Genomic DNA, 19,976 nt, shown 5'->3' on the forward strand with positions numbered 1-19,976 from the left:
TTCACCAAGCCTTTTTATTAGAGAATGGTATTTATTATAGAACCCAAATTCTGGGTACTCATTGGTACTGAGGCATATAGCTCCTTCAGCAAGCAGAGCTAAGAACTATATGAATTCACACTTGTGTGCGTGTGTGTGTGTGTGTAATCATGAAATTATACAGATCCCTCAATTCCATTACATATCACAGAGTTCATTTTATCTTTACCCTCTCTGTACTTGTAATTCAGTTCTCTAACTGAAAGGAGAAAAAAGGAAAGGAGAAACTTGAGGCCAATTACCTCAATATATTTACTTATTCACTCAATCCTAAAATACTTAGAGTAACATCAGGATTTCTAACCCAAATGACTGTAAAAACTAAAGCTTCTAATTAGAATTCGATATGTGTATACTATTTTTATCTTTAGTTTGAGGTACATACTCAAAATACCATGTTCAAAAGATATTTGGGCTAGTTTCTCTCACGCACACACACACTAATATTTTTAACATTTTTTTCCTCATTTTTCTTTGTTTTTTTTTTTTTCACTTCTTCATGTCATTGATCTTTTTTTTTTTTTTTTTTCTTTTTTTTTTTATTAGTGTTTATTTGCTCTTTGACTCCATTTAGTTTCATCCTCATTTTGGTGATGGTTTGTTGTTTCAATCATATTTCTACCCTGAGCTGTATCAGGCTGTGTTTGATATCCCCCTACTGTCTTACATCTCTTTCCTGAGTTCTTGCATTTCTGCTTCACTATATACCTTTTCAAGTGGTATTCCTTTTAAATCAATGAAAATTTTTACAATTTTCACCTCCTCCAAAGCCAGAATTTTCTGGCGAATCCACTTCCTCTGTTGGTAATCTTGCTGCTCTTTCCTTCCCGTTCTTTCATAGCATCTTTTTATGGATGTTGTAAATAAGAAGGTTCTAGCTCCTTTCCTATCACACTAGCCACAGGACTGGGAATTTTGGAGCCAGCTGTCTGGAGGAGGTTTCTGTAGGAGGAGTGAAGCCTGCCTGAGTTCCCAGACTGGCTGGTTCCCACAAAGCACATTGTCCCTGCTCCTCTGCAGCCACACGCAGCTGTTTCCTGCGAAATCGTTGCTTCTACATGTGTCCACCTCCTCTGCTTTTCTGTACCGTGTCGCCCCATTTCCATACTATTTTCTCACAAGTTTTCCATCAGGTGGGAGCCACACTTCCTCAGACTTTACATTTGTTAGCACTTTTGAAGATTTGTTGCTGGTGTGTTCTGTTATTGAGAGCTTTCACAAAAAGGTGTTCCATCTGTAGTTTTGGTCTCATAAAAATTACGTTTTCTTAAGACCCTGAACTCTAATTTCTACAGCTGCCTACTGCTGAGAGCTAGTTGTTATTTTCCCAAAGAACTAACTGAAATGCATTCAATGGATTCATCTACAACAGTGCCAGGTACCAGGATAAGAGCACGTCTTATATTAATTTTTGCCCCAAAAGACGCATTACAGCTGATGGTCCGGTTAGGTCTTATTTTTCAGGAAACACGGTATATTTTTAAGGACGGAAGTGTTGCAAATTTTCTCAGCCTTTTTAGTCAGAAAGGAGAGCCTGAAGCATAGGCTTCTGTGGTACTGCTTATTAAGAAGTACGATCTCATGGGTCAGCTGTGAGAGAAAGGGAGAAGAAAGCAGGAAATGGGGAAGAGACAAAGCAGGCATGCAAGACAGAGCTGGCCAGGCTTCACATCAACAATGCCCGACTCCTCATTTGTCCATGATTGTCCTTGGAGAGGTCCTTTACAGTCCTGTATCACTTATTACAATCTGTTAAGGGAAGGACAGGGTGAAAATAATCCACTGGCTCCCCTGTCCCATTGATTAAAGGTTTGCTCTACTGGATATTAATTTTCTCATACTTCCAAGTTGCAACATGTGTGAGCACCAAGGTGAGACCTTGACTCTTACAGCCCAGAGTCAACAGGAAAGCCCTGCTAACAGTTGCAGGTGGACAAGCAGAAGTCACTGTCAGATGGTGGCCATTGGATGTCATTTGTTCAGACTTAGCTTGGCCTATGTTCTGGTTCACCAGTCTCCCAGTTTAGTTCTATGGTCACAATGTAATGATTTAAATCACCTCTTTTTAGTCTAAAAACTGTTTTGGATTGGATGACAAATTACATGGCTAATGTCTGAGCCAGGAACAACTGGCTAAAATTCCTGGAGACAGGTGAGTCTGAGAAGACCTGGAATGGCATAAAAAAGGTGTCTGATACATGGTCTAGAACGTTTTTCCTGGATATTTCCTACCTTCAAGCATGCTAGCCAGTCAGTCAATCTCTCTGAGAAGATGAGAATGTCTTCTTTCTTTGTTCAGAAATGATAATCCTAATGGTCTGGGTGGGGACCTAACGCTTTTCATCACATGTCTGTTAACATCTTCAGCTATTCATGCAAATAAAATGGCAAAATGCAAGGCGGGAGTGAGGGGGGCGGGGCGGGGGGCTGACCTGATATCCCATAAGAAGGTGATGAGATGCTTATGCAGATGAGATATTCAATATGACTTTAGAATGATAAGTGTGTGGGAAGTGTAGTATTCAACCTAAAAAGTATCCGCTTTCAGAATCATTTTAATGGTGACATGCATTGAGTGAGTTTAATTAACTAGCCCATATGTACTATTAAAAAAGGTCTTTGCTCACAGCTACTTTAAGAAAATACATGCAATTTGGAAATTGTTACAGGGTGCTAAATGCAGCCAAGTCTAGAAAGAACACTATTAAGCAAAATTTATCTTCCTAAACAATCTCTAAACATTTTCAAGCAACCCAGACATAGTATCCAATATACTGTTCTGCTCATTGTAATTTTGGCTTTAAAGGTAAAAGCTAATGAATATGTTGAAAACCCCAATGAAACACCAGAGGTAAAAGCAATTCATTTTAATTCTGCAGTGTCCGAGCATATCTTGTGAGCTGGTCACAAGCATCCGAAAGGCAGATCAATATGTAAATCTCAAAGCAAGGGGCAAGATTTCTCAAAATGTTTCTCTGCCTCAGACTTCAATTTGCATTTAAAAGCAAAAAAATATTAATTTCCAAAAGTGTTGGTCACAACATCAGCAAGGAAAAGGATACCAAGAGAAACATTAGCTGTTAACTGCCACAAAAGCTCTTTGCTGAAGCACAAAAGAGAGAGTTGGGATAGGTGAGCCATGGGGCCCTATAATCAACATAGTCAACAGATCAAAACATTGTTGTATGAGTGTAGAAGAAAATGTTTATAGGGGAAATAAAAACTGTGAGAAAAGCCTGTGCTTCCTTATCCCAACATAGAGATACACTATTTTCTTAATTCTGCGACACCATCAAATAGAAGCTGCATCATCAATTTAATAACAGGCTTCTAGAGAAAAACAAAAAAATGTGCATATGTTTATTTTTTGTTGTTTTACTTTAACTGAACCAAAACAGTCTAATATCATATACTAATTCATCATCCTTTTCTTCTTTTATTACAAAAAGCTCTTACTTTTAGAAACTAAAGATTATTTTGAGAAAAAAGGAGGTCAAATATATGGTGAAAGAAGGAGAACTGACTCTGGGTGGTGAACATACAATGCGATATATAGATGATGTAATACAGAATTGTACACTTGAAACCTATATATTTTTACTAACCAACGCCACCCCAATAAATCTAATAAAAAATTTTAAAAATAACATGGGAAATAGGGAAAGGAAAAAAATAAAATGTAATTGTATTCAGAGAGGAAATAAAAGACTTTTGGCCATCAGTAGTCATGGATAAGATTATGATAACACATTGTCTTTCAAAATCCATACTTGTTTATGTTCTTGACATAGTTAGCAGCTTTATGATCAACAGCATTATTTTGAAACATATCAGATAATATTTAGGTTTTGTCTGCATTTCCTATGATTAAATGTATAGCTTAATTTTCATCTGACTTGAACTGTATTTTGCTGAAAGTTAAGCAGTTCCTTTTGAAAGTCAGACAGACATTTTGATGGCTAAATATTCACTGTCGAAGCATCCGAAATATAAATTAATTCCATGAACCCTTCCAAGCTCCCACTGTGAGAGTTTTGGCAATTTTTACTACCTTTTATTATATTGCCTAAAATGTGACAGGCATTTTTTGGCATACAAAATGGTTGTATTCTTAAAACTATATTTTAAAGTTATGTTTTTAATATATTTTAAGCAATGTATTACAGATCCCAAACTGAGTTAAATTTAAAATATTCTTTCTATTAATTTCATATTGTGTACATACATGAAACCATTATGTTGTACACCTTAAATTTATACAATGTCATATGTCAATTATATGTCAATAAAACTGGGGTAAATAAATACATAAATAAGCCAACACATCTAACACAATACAGTGTATTTGCAGGGCAGATGAAAACAAATCCTCTTCAGATAGAAAAGAAAAACATTATCTTGCCTATCTATGAACCTATGGAAAGTTTGTATTTGTATTATAATAGGTGGTCAACACTTATCCCTGGACTTCAAGAAAAAGAAAATAAACTAAAAATTCATCAAAATAAGAGCAATCGAAATGATTAAGAGGATGGGATGGGCCAAAAAAAAAATTTACTCAGATTGGTAGATCTATTTTGAAGTTTGAATATTTGGGAGTTGCGGGGCTGGATGAAATAGGTGAAAGGATTAAGAAATACAAGTTGGTGGTTATTAATACCAAATAGTCAAGGGAATGGAAAGTACAGCATAAAGAATATAATCAATAATGTAGCAATAACTGTGTATAGTGCCAGATGGACACTAGAGTAATCAGAAGGATCATAATGCATAAATTATATAAATGTCTCACCACTATGCTGTACACCTGAAATTAATAGAAAAAAATATTGAATGTCAACTGTAACTGAAAAAAAAATAATAATTAAAAAAAACACAACTACTCAGATTGGAAAGGCTGAACATTCACACAATGGCCTGACTGACCATCTATGACAATACATAGACCTCTGATCCAAAAATCTGTATCAACTGTTCTGGGAAGTCAAACCTCAACTTGAACAGCAATTGACCCAGGGTGGTCAAGATTTGGTCAATGACTGACAGTTTCCCTATTTTTTGCCCATGCTTCCAACTCAGGACCAACCAGAGAAAGACAAATATGTTCCCAAACCAGTCACATAGGGCGTCCCACTGCTAGTTAGCCTATCTTCAGTTTCCCCAGGCCAACAATCTCCCAGCGCTCCTCCTACCATCACACGTTGCCTCATAGACTGTGATCAACCATGACCTTAAACTCCATGTTGTACATGATGAATAATTAAGTATCTACTGTCCCCTGGTCTTGCTATGCTTCATGGGTCAATGTCAGCTCCCTCAAGCACATGTTAATTTTCTGAGGGCAGGAGCATAGAATGTACATTTTCTGGACTACTCACTGTAGTAACAACACAGTTGGACTGACCAGTAAGCCTGACTTCAGGAGCAACCACTGTCACATGTCCTCCTGAAATGACTAGGTTTCCCACATCATAGCTCTTCCCATAGTGCATTGCAATTGCTTGTTTTCTTATCTGTGTTCACCATCCAACTAGGAAGACTTTAGGGCAATGACAAGTGTTTTTTCATCTTTAAATCCCCTGTACCTAGCATAGTAGCTGGCTCATAACAGGGCTTTGATAGTGAATGTTTTGTTGGCTGTCAATTTCTATTTGGGAATGAAACATGTATGAATCAGCAATGATCTGACTTGGTAGCAGTTGTTGTATTTAACATACCAGGGGGCAGCAAATATTTTCTTAAAGGAGCAGATAGAAATTTTAGGCTTGCAAGATATAGGGTCTCTGTGGCAACTACTCAACTATACCTTTGTTGGCCAAGGCAGCCCTGGACCACAGTAAACAAATGAGTGTGTTTGTATTAGTGACATTTCTTCCATAAAAATAAAAGGACTCAGAAAGCTGGATCTGGCCTGAGACCCAAGACATGCCTGCCTTTGCACCTTTGATATAAAATGTCAAGACTTCAAAGAGAGGTGGGAATTAGAAACATTCAACAAATCCAAACAATACTTTGTAACAGCCAAAGGATTGGCCTCTGGACTAATCTCAAAAGTGACATAATTTGTTGCCTACATTCATAATGGAAGAAAATGTTCAATTTCAGTCAGAGTTTAGTAAAGACAAAAGTGAACCCTGGGTGAAGAACTCTGCGGGAGGAGGAATGGAGCTACCCTCAGTTACCAGTCTCCACAATAACACCATCCATTGAGGGATTACATACCATGGGCCAAACATTTAACGTGCATCATCTTATTCAACCCTCAAAGGACACTTCCAAGTAGGCATCATTGTTTTCATTTTATACCTAAAGAAACAGTGATATAAATTAGCAAAATGTCTTGTTTGAGAACACAAGGCTTGTGAGAAGAAACGATAATTTCAAGTCCAGGTTTACTCAGCTATAGAAGCTGTGTGCTCTTTGGACTCTGTAGAGGGGGTGGAAGAAACCCATGTCACGAGAGGTGTTGTGTGTATGTTACAACGATGACTTGTGTGACCAAATAAACATAGCCTATATTCCAAATACAATGTTTGACATTCTTTTAACTCTTGAAATTGTCACCCAAAGATTAGAAGAAACCCTATATGATGAACTTAAACATCTTAGGTTAATAACTGCATTGAAATTTTCATTATCTAAGCAAAAAGCAACGAATTGCACATTTTAAAGAAAGAAGTCTTCATATTAAAACAATTCTAGCTATTTCAAAAGTAGAAAATACAGACTATTTTTATTTAAACACAATGTAAAGGTGTTTAAAAGTTCTAGTTTTCAAGTTCTCACTAACATGAGATTGAAAGTTTAAAATGTAACATTGATTGATAACATACGTAAAACTTGCTATGTACTACTACTACTGGCAGATTTTCTTATTTCGTATCCCTAGTTTTCCGTTTTACAGATGTCATTAAATAGAAGCATAAGGGTTTTTTGGGGGGAGGGTGATGGGGGGTTACTACAAACACCCTGTAATATAACTGGCTCAAAACATGCACTAAAGAGACTGTGTTGATTTGTTCTTCACTGGATTTTGACCTAAACTCACTATCTTTACAAATGATTCAGCCTTTATAGAGATGATGCAGAAACGGTGGCTAGAGTATCAGGTATACCAATGAATTTTTTCATTTTGAAATGCTGACAAAGAGGTCATTTGTTTTTGGTTGTTTCCTTGCTTTAAACACACATCAAACACACACACACACACACACACACACACACACACACACACTAGTTTGAATGTGCTAGAGTTCAAAGGCTTTCAAGCCCTCACCCTCTGGTTGAGGAAGTCTTTGCAATGATGGCACCAGCCCTCCCCCAGGGAGCCCCTCCTGTGCTAAGGCATCTCAAAGTCCTGCTCTTCAGAGGTTTCCTTGCCCTGTGAGCCTATCCTGGGGACTTCAAGAAATTCCTACCTTTGGTGTTTTTTCTCTCCTCCTACAAGGGTTTTAAAAATTAAAATCATATATATAGCAATTTCACATTCAGGTTATTTTGAAGCCTCCACAATCAAAGACTGCACAAGTAAAGGTTCTTATAGCACTTTCACCCACGTGGTCCATATGTTGTATTTTGGATAGGCAAGATGTTAAATATAAGCTTTAATAAATGCAGCGAGGTTAAGTGAAGTTAGGAAACCTGAGCTTTGCATTTATTGTTTAACCATGATGTTGCCTCACTGTCCCAAATAAAAACAGAAAAACTTGAGCATGAGAGGGGGAAAAATAATAATTGTTCGTTTGTTTTTTACCATTTTGTAGACATATATTCTGTTTCAACTCTGCCATCTCATTTCCAGTCTTATTTTTTCTTCATTTAGGTTTTTACTTGTCTGTTTTTTTCTTCATAACCTCATATCATGGCTCAAATATAGAGAGAGGAAATAGGGAAATAACATTTCTGGATAATAGCTCTCAGATATGTTTGGAGATAAGATTAGAATGCAGTGGATCAGCCTTGCCTGGGACTCGTGATTCATGCGATGTGAGTTACCATCTGGATGACTATGCTGGTTTGTTTTGTAATTCAAGAATACTAATATGATGGTGTAGAGAAAAGAAAAGCTAAGGGGGAATATATCTTTGTTATTTGATTTCAAGTATATTCACAAATAGCTTTCAACACTGACAAAAGAGCAACACTCAGGCATTCTTCTTGTCAAGTAATGCCAAACATCTGGATGAAAACTAAAAAAGAAAAATCAAGCAAATTACCTATCATTGAAGAGTCATGAACTGAAACGTCATGGAAACATCAAACAACCATTTGATGAGTGTATCCCTCTTTGAAGCTAAAATTCTATGAAGACTGCTTTGTGTTCTTACATACAAATCATAGTGTCTTATGTCACAGAATGACACAGAATTAGAGAGAAACTGGAGAGCTTTGGAGAGGCTGTTCTAGGGGCTGACATGTCCTCTAGCCAAGGAGGCAGGAAGTGAGGAGATTCTGCAAAAGGTGGTTCTGAGGAAATGGAATAAGTTGCTCCACCATAGAAAGACTGACAGCTAGCATTTACTGAGAGCTCACTGCACCAGGTGTAGGGCGGGTCCCCCATATACATTACCATATGAGCCTCAGAACAAGCCCAGGACAGAATTCATACTGCTGTTATTATACTACTGATGCTACTAACATGTAGTAGCTCTGACTTACTGAGTGATTCTCATAGATCAAGAACTGTTCCAAGCACTTTACATTTACTTGTTTGGTCCTCATCATGATCTATTAAGTTAGCTCCATTTAATATATGAGGTAATTGAGACCCACAGAAGTCAACTTACCTAATCAAAGTACCTGGGGAAGCTACAATCTGTGTAAAGGGGATGGTCCTAGATGTCACTACAATGTGCAAACTGTCCATATGTCTCGGAATCAAGTACAGTCTCATCCAAAGTATTGGCTAGGGATCCCCTTCCATCCACTCCAGAAATGATTATTATGAGTAGCTATTCTTTATGGAATGGTTATTGTGTCAGACACTATGCTAAGTGCTTCACGTGCACTACCTCTCTACATTTTATGACTTTTTTTCTTAGAAAACTCAATTCCAGAGTGATTAATTAACTTGCCCAAAGTCAACAGCTGTTAAATGGGGGAATTGTATTCATACTGTGAGATTGAAGCTCCACATTAATTACTGCAGTAGGTATCACCTATGTGACCATTTTTTATTACACGCCATGGAAAATTCTGGGTTAGATGTTGGGTATGCTGAGATGAAAGGGCAAAGTCCTTGCCAGAGGACTTTGAGGAACTAAGAGGTTCCTCAGAGGAACTAAGGGTTCATTGAAGGAGAAATACACAGACCAATAATCAAAATATTTTAAGATGGTTGTTTGAATTAAATGGAGTGCATCAGGAAAGCACCTCATATATGGCATGGCACTTGAACTGCCACTTGAAGGATACGTGGGAAGTTAACTGGGCTAGATATAAAGAGGAGCCCTACTGAGAGTGAACATATGCTTTATTGTATGGAGTCGTCTAGTCATGTGACAGCTACAAGAGACTCATTTAACATGCAAATGATATTTTACTATAGAGCCAGAATCTTTTGCATGGGCTTGCACCATATTATGGCCTGGAATGTCCCTTCCTCCCTCTCTGCACCTTTTCAACACAACCCCCCTCAATTTCTACATAGCTTTGATACGTAGTATTCCTAAGGCAGATTCAAGGCACACCTTCACTTCAGGCAGTCCTTATCCTACTGTATTAGAGTTGTTTCCTCCCATCTCTATCTCCTCTACTGGATTGTGCACTCACATTTTTATTGTCCGAGTGCTAGCCCTCCTCCAGGCCAGTGACTTACAGCCACTGAGTAGGTGGTTGAGAGGAAGCGTTTGTTAAGAATGGAGCCCAACCTCCCCATGCTCAGAGAAGTTAAATTTGCCCCAAAACATATGACTAGTAAGTAGGTGTCAGAGCAAAGTTTAGGTCCTTTGCTTTCTGGTCTAGCCACAACACACTGTCCCCAAATCAAGCAGAGACTCAAACTACTGACTCATGAATACAGAGCTTTTAAGCCAAAGAACTAGAACTCCAACTCAAGTCTCCTGAGTGAGATTTAATAGTTTCCTTCACAGAAAATCAGCTAGGGTTTCTTTGCAAAAACGTAAGGTTATATATGGAAATGACAGCTTGCAAGGCAATGAGCTTAGCTCAGCTACTCCATGGCATTGCTGCCTCGGCATCCATTTTGTTTGGCCAAACGGCCTACAGGGGCTTTAAACTGACAATAACACAAATATATGCCCTAGGTAGAAGCCAGAGTCACAAGCAAATTTAAGTCCCTGATATGACTTCCCCAACAGCCCTTGTGACCAACAGTCTCCCCTGTCTCTGAGCCCCTATATGCCTTATGACACTCCTTAAAAAAAAATCCCATGGAACTTACCAAAACCCCACTCTTTAAAAAAAAAAAAAAAAGATTTTATTGGGGAAGAGGAACAGTGTGTTTTTCCCTGGACCCATCAGCTCCAAGTCAAGAAGTCAAGTTGTTGTCCTTCAATCTTAGTTGTGGAGGGTGCAGCTCAGCTCCAAGTGCAATCGCCGTTTTCAATCTAGTTGCAGGGGGTGCAGCCCACCATCCCAAGTGGGAATCGAACTGGCAACCTTGTTGTTAAGCGCACACGCTCTAACCAACTGAGCCATCCGGCTGCCCCATCCGGCTGCCCCATCGGCAGCTCAGCGGCAGCTCAGCTGCAGCTCAGCTCAAGTTGTTGTCTTCAATCTAGTTGCAGATGGTGCAGCTCACTGCCCCATGTGGGAATCGAACTGACAACCCTGTTGCTCAGAGCTCATGCTTTAACCAACTGAGCCATCTGGCCGCTCCCAAAACCCCACTCTTTTGGTTTACATTTACCAATCCAGCCCTGGCTTAGGAACCCCAAATAACTCCACCCATGGACCCCAATAGAAGCATGTATCTCAGGTGAGGTCTCTTTCTTTCTTTGTCTATACTCCACCTTGAACCCCTTGTGGAGCTCCTCAAGGCATGACCTTTACTTCTTCCAGGAACTGTGAGTAATAAACTTCTCTATTTCGATTTCTCTGTGGTTTGTTGTTGAATCACTGTTCACCATCCAGCAACCTGTGCTCCAATTAGCAAATATGAATTTAATACAATCAAAACAGTGGAGCTCATGTGTAATAACAGGGGGTTACAGTTAAAAGAAGTGCAAGACTCAGACTCTATTTAAGAAAGAGTCTCCAGGAGAACCAAAAGACAACAGGAGAGACAAAAATATTGAAGAAAATTTTAGCCACTGACACCATAGCCAGTGCAAACAGTAAACACGATAAATTCCTAGCCAGATAACATAAATCCTCACACTAATGACCTATGTATCTCAGTTTCTTTTATCCAATTTATCATTTCTCACATTCAACAAAAAAAAAATTACAAAGCATACTAACAGGCAAAAACCACAGTTTGCAGAGACAGAGGAGACATCACAATCACACTCAAGTATGACAGAGATTTTGGAATTATCATGCTGAGAATTTAAAGTAACTAAGACTGATGTGCTAAGAATCAAATGGAAAAAAATAGACATGTGATAACACATAAGTAATATGAACAAAAAGACAGAAACTTTAGAAAGAATCAAAAGGAAATCAAAGGCACTATAATAGAAATATATAGGAAAAACTTTTCAAGTAAATGAATTAAAGTCCATATCAAAAGTTATAGATTGACTAAATAGAGAATGCTAAGAGAAGAGTTTATAGATATAAAAGCATACATTAAAAAGTAAGATCTGAAATCAACAACATAGCTTCACACCTCAATAAACTAGACAAAAACTAAAACAAAACTAAAGAAGGAAGTAAATTAAAAAGATTTGAGCAAAAATTAATGAAATACACAAAAGAAAAATAACAGTACACATCGATGAAACTAAGAATTTGTTTTAAATATCAACAAAATTGACAAACTCTTAGCTAAATTAACTAAGAAAAAATTAGAAGACTCAAAATAACTAAAATCATATATCATAATACCACAAAGTCCGACAAATCCACTACAAGAAAAAAATGACAAATATCTTCTTGAATACTGAAGCAAAAATTCTCAATAAAACACTGGCAGACTGAATTCAACAGCACATTAAAGGGATTATACCTCATGACTAAGTGTTAGTTATTCCTGCAATGTAAAATGATTCAACATAAAAAAGAAATCAATCAATGTAATACATCACATTAATAGAATGAAAGCCAAAATCATGTGAACATCTCAATTAATTCAGAAAACTCATTTGACAAAATCCAACACCCTTTCCTGATAAAAATACTCAACAAACTAGGAACAGAAGGAAACTACCCTAAAACAATAAAGGTCATGTATGAAAATTGCATAGCGAATATACTTAGTGATGAATGGTTAAAAATATTTTCTCTAAGATCATAAACAAAGCAAGGTCTCACCACTTCTATTCAACATAATACTAGATGTCCTAGCCAGAGCAATCAGTCAAGAAAAATAAATAAAAGGCAATCAAATAAAAAAAGATGAAGTAAAATTATCTCTGTTCACAGATGATATGATTTTATGTGTAGAATACCCTAAAAATTATACACATGCACACACACACACGCACACTCACACACACACACACACACAATTAGAACTAATAAACGAATACAGCAAATTCAGGACATAAAATGAATCCACAAAATCAGTTGCATTTCTATACAATAACAATGAACAATTCAGAAAGGAAATTAAGAAAGCAATCTTACTTGTAATAGTATCATAAAAAATAAAATACTTGGGAATAAACCAACCAAAGGAGGTGAAAGATTTATATACTGAAAACTACAAAATGTTGCTGAAAGAAATTAAAGAAGATAAAAATAAATTGAAAGACATCCTGTGCCCATGGATTGGAAGACTTACTACTGTTAAGATATCAATACTACCCAAAGCAATCTACAGATTCAGTGAAATGCCTATTAAAATTCCACTGGCATTTTTTGCAGAAATAGAAAAAAATTATCCTAAAATTCATGTGGAACTTTAAGGAACCCCAAATAGCCTGAACAATCTTGAAAGAAAAGAACAAAGCTGGAGGTCTCATGCTTCCTGATTTCAAAACATATTCCAAAGCTACAGTAATCAAAACAGTGTGGTTCTAGCATACATAAGTCTAAAGCTAGACATACAGGCAATTGAAAGGATAGCCCAAATATAAAGACTTGTATATACAGTTAAATGATCCTTGACAAGACTGCCAAACCAAATGCAAAAGAATGAAGTTGGCTCTTATCTTACTCCATATACAAAATTTAATCCAAAATAAATTAAAGAACTAAATGTAGGATCCCCAAGCTGTAAACCATCTAGAAGAAAACATAGGGGGAAAGGTTCATGATTTTGGATTGATCAATGATTTCTTGGATATGATGCCAAAATTGAAGGCAACAAAATAAAAAATGGACAAATGAGAACTACATCAAACTTAACACTTTTGTGCATCAAAGGACACAATCGACAGAGTGAAAAAGTAACCTATGGAAGGAAAAAGAATATTTGCAAATCATATATCTGAAAAGGGGTTAATATCCTAATATCCAGATATATAAAAATTCCTCCAACTCAACAAGTAAATCAAATAAACTGATTTTTTAAATGGGCAAATGACTTGAATAGACATTTCTCCAAAGATGATATACAAATGGCCAATAAGCACATGAAAAGATGCTCAACATCACTAATAACCAGAGAAATACAAATAAAAAACCATAATGAGATACCATACCCATTAGTATGACTGCTATTAAAAAACATTAATTAAAAAAGAGGAAATCCAAGATGGTGGAGTAGATAAACACTGTACATGCTTCCTTCCATGAACACATTAAAATTACAACTAAATTACGGAACAATCACCCTGGACAACCCTCTGAAGTCTGACTGAACAGAAGTTTTATAATTAAGTGTACCAAGAAAAAGCCATGTCGAGACTGGTAGGAGGGATAGAGAATCCAAACAGGCCAGCCTCAAACCTATGAGTGGTGGTTGAGAATAAAGAGGGATATCTCAGCCATGGAGATTACCTCCCCTCTCACCCACGGAGTGAGGGAATGCAGTGCCACAGTAGGCTCCCTAGCATGGAGTACTGGTATGGAAGAGGAGCCCCCACAACATCTGGCTATGAAAACAGTGAGGAATTTGACCATTCGAATGGTATGGAAGGCAGTAGAAAACAGAGTTTCTCTTAAATGGCACACACACAGACGCTCTCACTCAGAGGCACTCACTCTGGGCTCTGGTGGATGGACAGTGACTCAGAGGGCATCACAGGCATATGGGGGGGTGCAGACTGAAGTGTGTGGCTTTCCAGTGAGAGCTGGAGGACAGTCACCATTTTCCCTGTGTGTAGTCTTCTTCCCATGCAGCCGGCAGGTGGGTGCCATCTTTCCTGTGTTGAGCCTGCCCCCTGTGGCCAAATATGAATCGGATTAGTCTGGTGAGCTCGGCTACTCCACACTACTGAATCACTATGAACACGCCCTTCCCAACACTGCCAACGCCAGAAGCACTTTCTCTGCAAGCAGCCAGCCCTGCCCACATTGCACTCTTTCTTGGAAAACTATTGAAGTCCATAGGCCCCAGGCAGGTGGCAACTGGTCTCCATGTGCACTGAGACTTTTGCTGAGCAGCTCCAGGTTCAGCACTGGCACCAAACCAGAGTCCTGGTGATCACAACTCTTCCCACTTTAGTGACTCCCTGAGACTCTCCCTCACCTAATCCACATAATGTACAAGGCTTTATCGGTGGCTGAACCTTAAGGGGGCCAGCAGGTGGCAGCAGGACTCAGGGTGTCATGGTATTTTGCAGAGTTATCCCAGGCCTGGTACTGGTGGCAGCCATCCTTGGTTTGCAGTGTGGCCTCTCCCCCGTGCCTCCAACTTTAGCACAAGCAGAGAATAATTGTGAATCACATTGTAGCTCCTATCAGGTATCTCTAGTCAGCCACGGGCAGTGGTGACCTGGGCCTGCACCAGAACCCTCCCAAGAGACCCCAGAACAAATATACTTGGAGGTTGGCTTCAGACCTCAGCTGAGCACCACCCAATTAGCCCCACAAATGGCACACCCAAAGGGTGGTCTCAACAGTCAACGGAACCTGCTAGGGCGATTTCCACTCAGTGGGATAAGCCCCCTCAACAGCAGCTGGTAAGCTAGGGATGTGGCCAAACCCCACAGCCAATCAGCCTGAGGGCCAATGCCACCCATTGATGTGTTAATAGCAATCAAGGCTCAACTATAATGAAGGAGCACATACAATCCACACAAAGGACATACTTGGAACACCCACTACAGGTGACCAGGGAAACTATGCCAGGGTCCAACAGGATACCTACTACATAAGATCACCTGGCCAAGACTGGGAGACATAGCAGGTCTACCTAATACTTAGAAACAAACACAGAGAGGCAGCCAAAAGGAGCAATAAAGAAATGCATCCCAACTGAAAGAATAGGAGAAAACTCCAGAAAAAGAACTAAATAAAATGGAGGCAAGCAACCTATGAGATACAGAGTTCAAAACGATGGTTATAAAGATGCTCAAGGAACTTAGCGAAATCTTCAACAAAGAGATAGGAAGCATTAAAAAGGATATAGAAACCATAAAAAAGAACCAGTCAGAAGTGAAGAATCCAATAACTGAAATGAAGAACGCACTAGAGGGAATCACCAGCAGACTAGATGAAGCAAAAGATCAAATCAGCAATTTGGAAGACAAGGTAGCAGAAAACACCCAATCAGAACAGCAAGAAGAAAAAATAGTCCGAAAAATGAGGGTAGTTTAAGAGACCTCTGGGACAACATCAAGCATAACAGCATCCGAATCATAGGGGTACCAGACAAAGAAGAGAGAAAGCAAGGGATTGAGAACCTATTTGAAGAAATAATGACTGAAAACTTTCCTATCCTGGTGAGAAAAAAACAGACGTACAAGTCCAGGAAGCACAGGGAATCCCTAACAAGATGAATCCAAAACAGGCCCACACCAAGACACATTACAATTAAGATGGCAAAGGTTAAAGACAAAGAAAGAATCCTAAAAGAAAGGGAATTAGTAATTTATAAGGGAGCCCCCATAAAATTGTCAGCTGATTTCTCAACAAAAACTTCGCAGGACAGAAGGTATTGGCACAAAATATTCAACACTATGAAAAGCGAGGAACTACAACCAAGGGCGCTCTACCCAGCAAAGCTATCATTTAAAATTGAAGGACAGATAAAGAGCTTCTCAGACAAGAAAAAGCTGAAGGAGTTCATCACCACCAAACCAGTATTATTAGGTCGGTGCAAAAGTAATTGCAGTTTTTGCAATTACTGTTAACCTTTTAAACTGCAATTAATACAAGGAATCTTAGAGGGACTTCTTTAAGATGGAAAAAAATCAAAATTATGAATAATAAAATGGTAATAGCTACATATCTATCAACAATTACTTTCAATGTAAATAGGTTAAATGTTCCAATCAAAAGACATCGGAGGGCTGAATGGGTAAAAAAAAAAAACCAAAACCCTTAAATATGCTGGCTACAAGAGAATCACTTCAGGCTGAAAGACACACAGAGACTGAAAGTAATGGGATGGGTAAAGTTATTTCATGAAAGTGGAAACAAACAAAGAAAAAAAGCTGGGGTAGCAATACATATACCAGACAAATAGACTTTAAAACAAAAACTATCACAGAGACAAAGAAGGACCCAATAATCTCACTTCAGGGTATTTTATCTGAAGAAACCCAATATGCTACTCCAAGGGGATATGTGCATCCATACGAGGTCTGACAACTATGTTCGTGAACTTGCCAGTGTGCACTTACACTGGCAGCACTGTACAAAACAGCTCAGTAAGGTTTCATAACCTTGATGTATCAGTGTCACACAGCTGTGTTTATTTCAACGTGTGGTGGTGTCTTGCTGAGTGGCGTTCATTATTGCTGTTGCATGTTTTTGTGTGCCATTGTGAGAATGCCTGAGCTTAAATTAGAGCAATGAACAACCATTAAATTTCTTGTTAAACTTGGCAAGAGTGGAAGTGAAATCAGGGACATGTTAGTCCAAGTTTATGGGGATAATGCCATGAAGAAAACGGCAGTGTACAGATTAAATGTTTTTCTGAGGGGAAAGAATGTGTCACTGATGAAGAGAGGTCAGGGCAGCCAGTAACTAGCAGAACTGACGAAAACATTGCATAAATTCATTGAATTCTGTGTCAAAATCATCAGCTGACTGTGAGAATCATAGCAGACAAGTAAATATCAATAGAGAAACAGTTAGGAAAATCTTAACTGAAAATCTTGGCATGAGAAAAGTGTATGCAAATATGGTCCCAAAGGAGCTCACCGATGAAAAAAAAACAAAGGAGAATGGAAGTTTACCAAGACCTTTTGGAGAGGCAAGACCATGTTTTAGACCATGTTATCACTTGTGATTGAACATGGGTATACCAATATGACCCTGAAACAAAGCATCAAAGCACACAATGGAAGTCAGCCAATTCTCCATGACCAAAAAGTTCCATCAGTCCAAATCAAGATCCAAAACAATGTTGCTAACCTTTTTTGATATCAGAGGGATTATTCACTATGAATATGTACCAACTGGACAAACGGTTAATCAAACTTACTATTTGGAAGTGCTGCGAAGGCTGCCTGAAAAAGTTAGACGACCTGAACTTTTCACCAACAAGTCATGGCTCTTGCATCACGACAATGCACCAGCTCACATATCTGTGAGGGAGGTTTTAGACAGTAAACAAATAATTGTATTGGAACACCCTCCCTACTCACCTGATCTGGCTCCCAATGACTTCTTTCTTTATGTAAAGAGAAAGGAAATATTGAAAGGAAGACATTTTGATGACATTCAGGACATCAAGGGTAATACGACGACAGCTCTGATGGCCACTCCAGAAAAAGAATTCCAAAATTGCTTTGAAGGGTGGACTAGGCACTGGCATCAGTGCATAGCTTCCCAAGGGGAGTACTTCGAAGGTGACCATGGTGATATTCAGCAATGAGGTATGTAGCACTTTTTCTAGGATGAGTTCACGAACTTAATTGGCAGACCTTAACTTTATAGTGTTTGATTAGGAATAGCCAGTGGTGATATTTTGAGTATCTCTATGGCCAGATCATGCCACGGACTATCTGTGCTAGCTTTACTACCAGAAATTTAGTCTTTAAGTCTAATTACATTAGAGCACTAGTGCCAGAAACCCCAGAGGAAGCTCTGAAGATTCACCCTTAGGATTCTGTTCCTCCAGAACAATCCCCAGTACCAAAATCTGTATTAGTCAGTGTTCTCCAAAGAAACAGAACCAACAGGATGTTTGCAATTTTTATATCCATAGGGTATATGGAGATTTACTATAAGGAGTTGGCTCGCACAGTTATGGAGGCTGGTGAGTCCAAAACCTGCAGTGTGGGCTAGCAAGTGGAGACCCAGGTCAGCCTCTGTTGCAGCGCCAGTCTGGAGGCAGTCTCTGGAGGGCCCCTCTGGCTTGAGGAGGCCAGTCTTCTTGTTCTATTCAGATCTTCAACTGATTGGGTGATGTCCACCCACAGCACAGGGGACAATTCAAAGTTCACCAATTTAAATGTTAATCTCATGCAAAAATCACCCTCCACGTTGACACATAAAATTAGCCATCACATCTAGGGAGCTTTACAAAAAGCTGATGCTTGAGTCTTACCCTCAATGGTTTTAATTTCATTGATCTAGCATGAGTTCTGAGCTTCTAGATGTTTGAAGGTCTCCCACATGATTTTCTTGTGCTGCCAAAGTTAAGATCCTCTGGATTAGATCAATTAAGATTTGCATCCTTGTGGAGGGAGGAGAGCCCTGGAAGCACAGGACCTCCTGATGCCTGAACAAAATTGGGGTGAGCAAGAAAGAATCAGGTAGGGGTACCATGGCAACTAGTTTGGGATTAAGAACCTATCATCTCTGGCACAAAGTTTAAAAATGAATTCTTTTTTTAATTGTTTGTTTATTCATTAATACCTTCTATAGTCCTTGTTTTACATGTGGTCATTTAAATTTAAATTTATATCAATTAACAATAAATAAAATATTCAGTTCTTTAATCACTCTAGCCACTTTCCAACTACACAATTCCATCTACGGCTGATGTCTACTGCGTCAGGCAGCGGATACAGGACATTTCCATCTTTGCAGAAAGCTTTTGGGGCAACACTGATCTAGCATCACCAACTTAGCAGAGTTCAGTTTGCTTTTGTGCCAGAAATTGAAGACAGAGACTACTAAGACACAATCCTGCCCTCACAACACTTCTTCTGCAGCTGAAGAAACAGTATGTGATATTGTATAATAAAATGTGATATTAACAATCATAACACATTCATTACACAAACATTTCAGAGGTAAAAGTTATCATAATCCACTATATATTTTTTAACAGTTCAGTTTTCAAACATTTCAGGCTAATTTTTCCCTTTCGGTATTAAAACAATAACTTCCATATACTTAAAAAAAAAAAAGAAGACTGTTTACAAGCACAGGTTACAAGAAGCAGTGGCATAAAAGAGACATCTTTTTAAGGTATTTGTCTACCGCACAAAAAATTAGTCCTCTACCACTGTACCAGGTACAGGAATCGATCCAGAACTGACAAAAAGCGACCCCAAACATCTGGTCGTTATTAATACAACCAGGAAAAACTCAAATTAAACTAATCCTCAAGAATTGTAAATAGAAGTGAGAAGCATGACTGCTGAAATGTGACCAGAACTGTGGATGTTGGTTCTCCCTTGGAAAGCACACAAGATGTAGAAGTATGCAGCCAGAATGCAACTCTTACCTTCACAGTCAAGCAAATCAGAAAATTATTTCAGCTCCACTGCTGAATTCTCTCCCAGTGGGCAAGGTACACGGGA

Source organism: Rhinolophus sinicus, linkage group LG05, assembly GCF_036562045.2.
Source record: "Rhinolophus sinicus isolate RSC01 linkage group LG05, ASM3656204v1, whole genome shotgun sequence".
Lineage (NCBI taxonomy): Eukaryota > Metazoa > Chordata > Mammalia > Chiroptera > Rhinolophidae > Rhinolophus > Rhinolophus sinicus.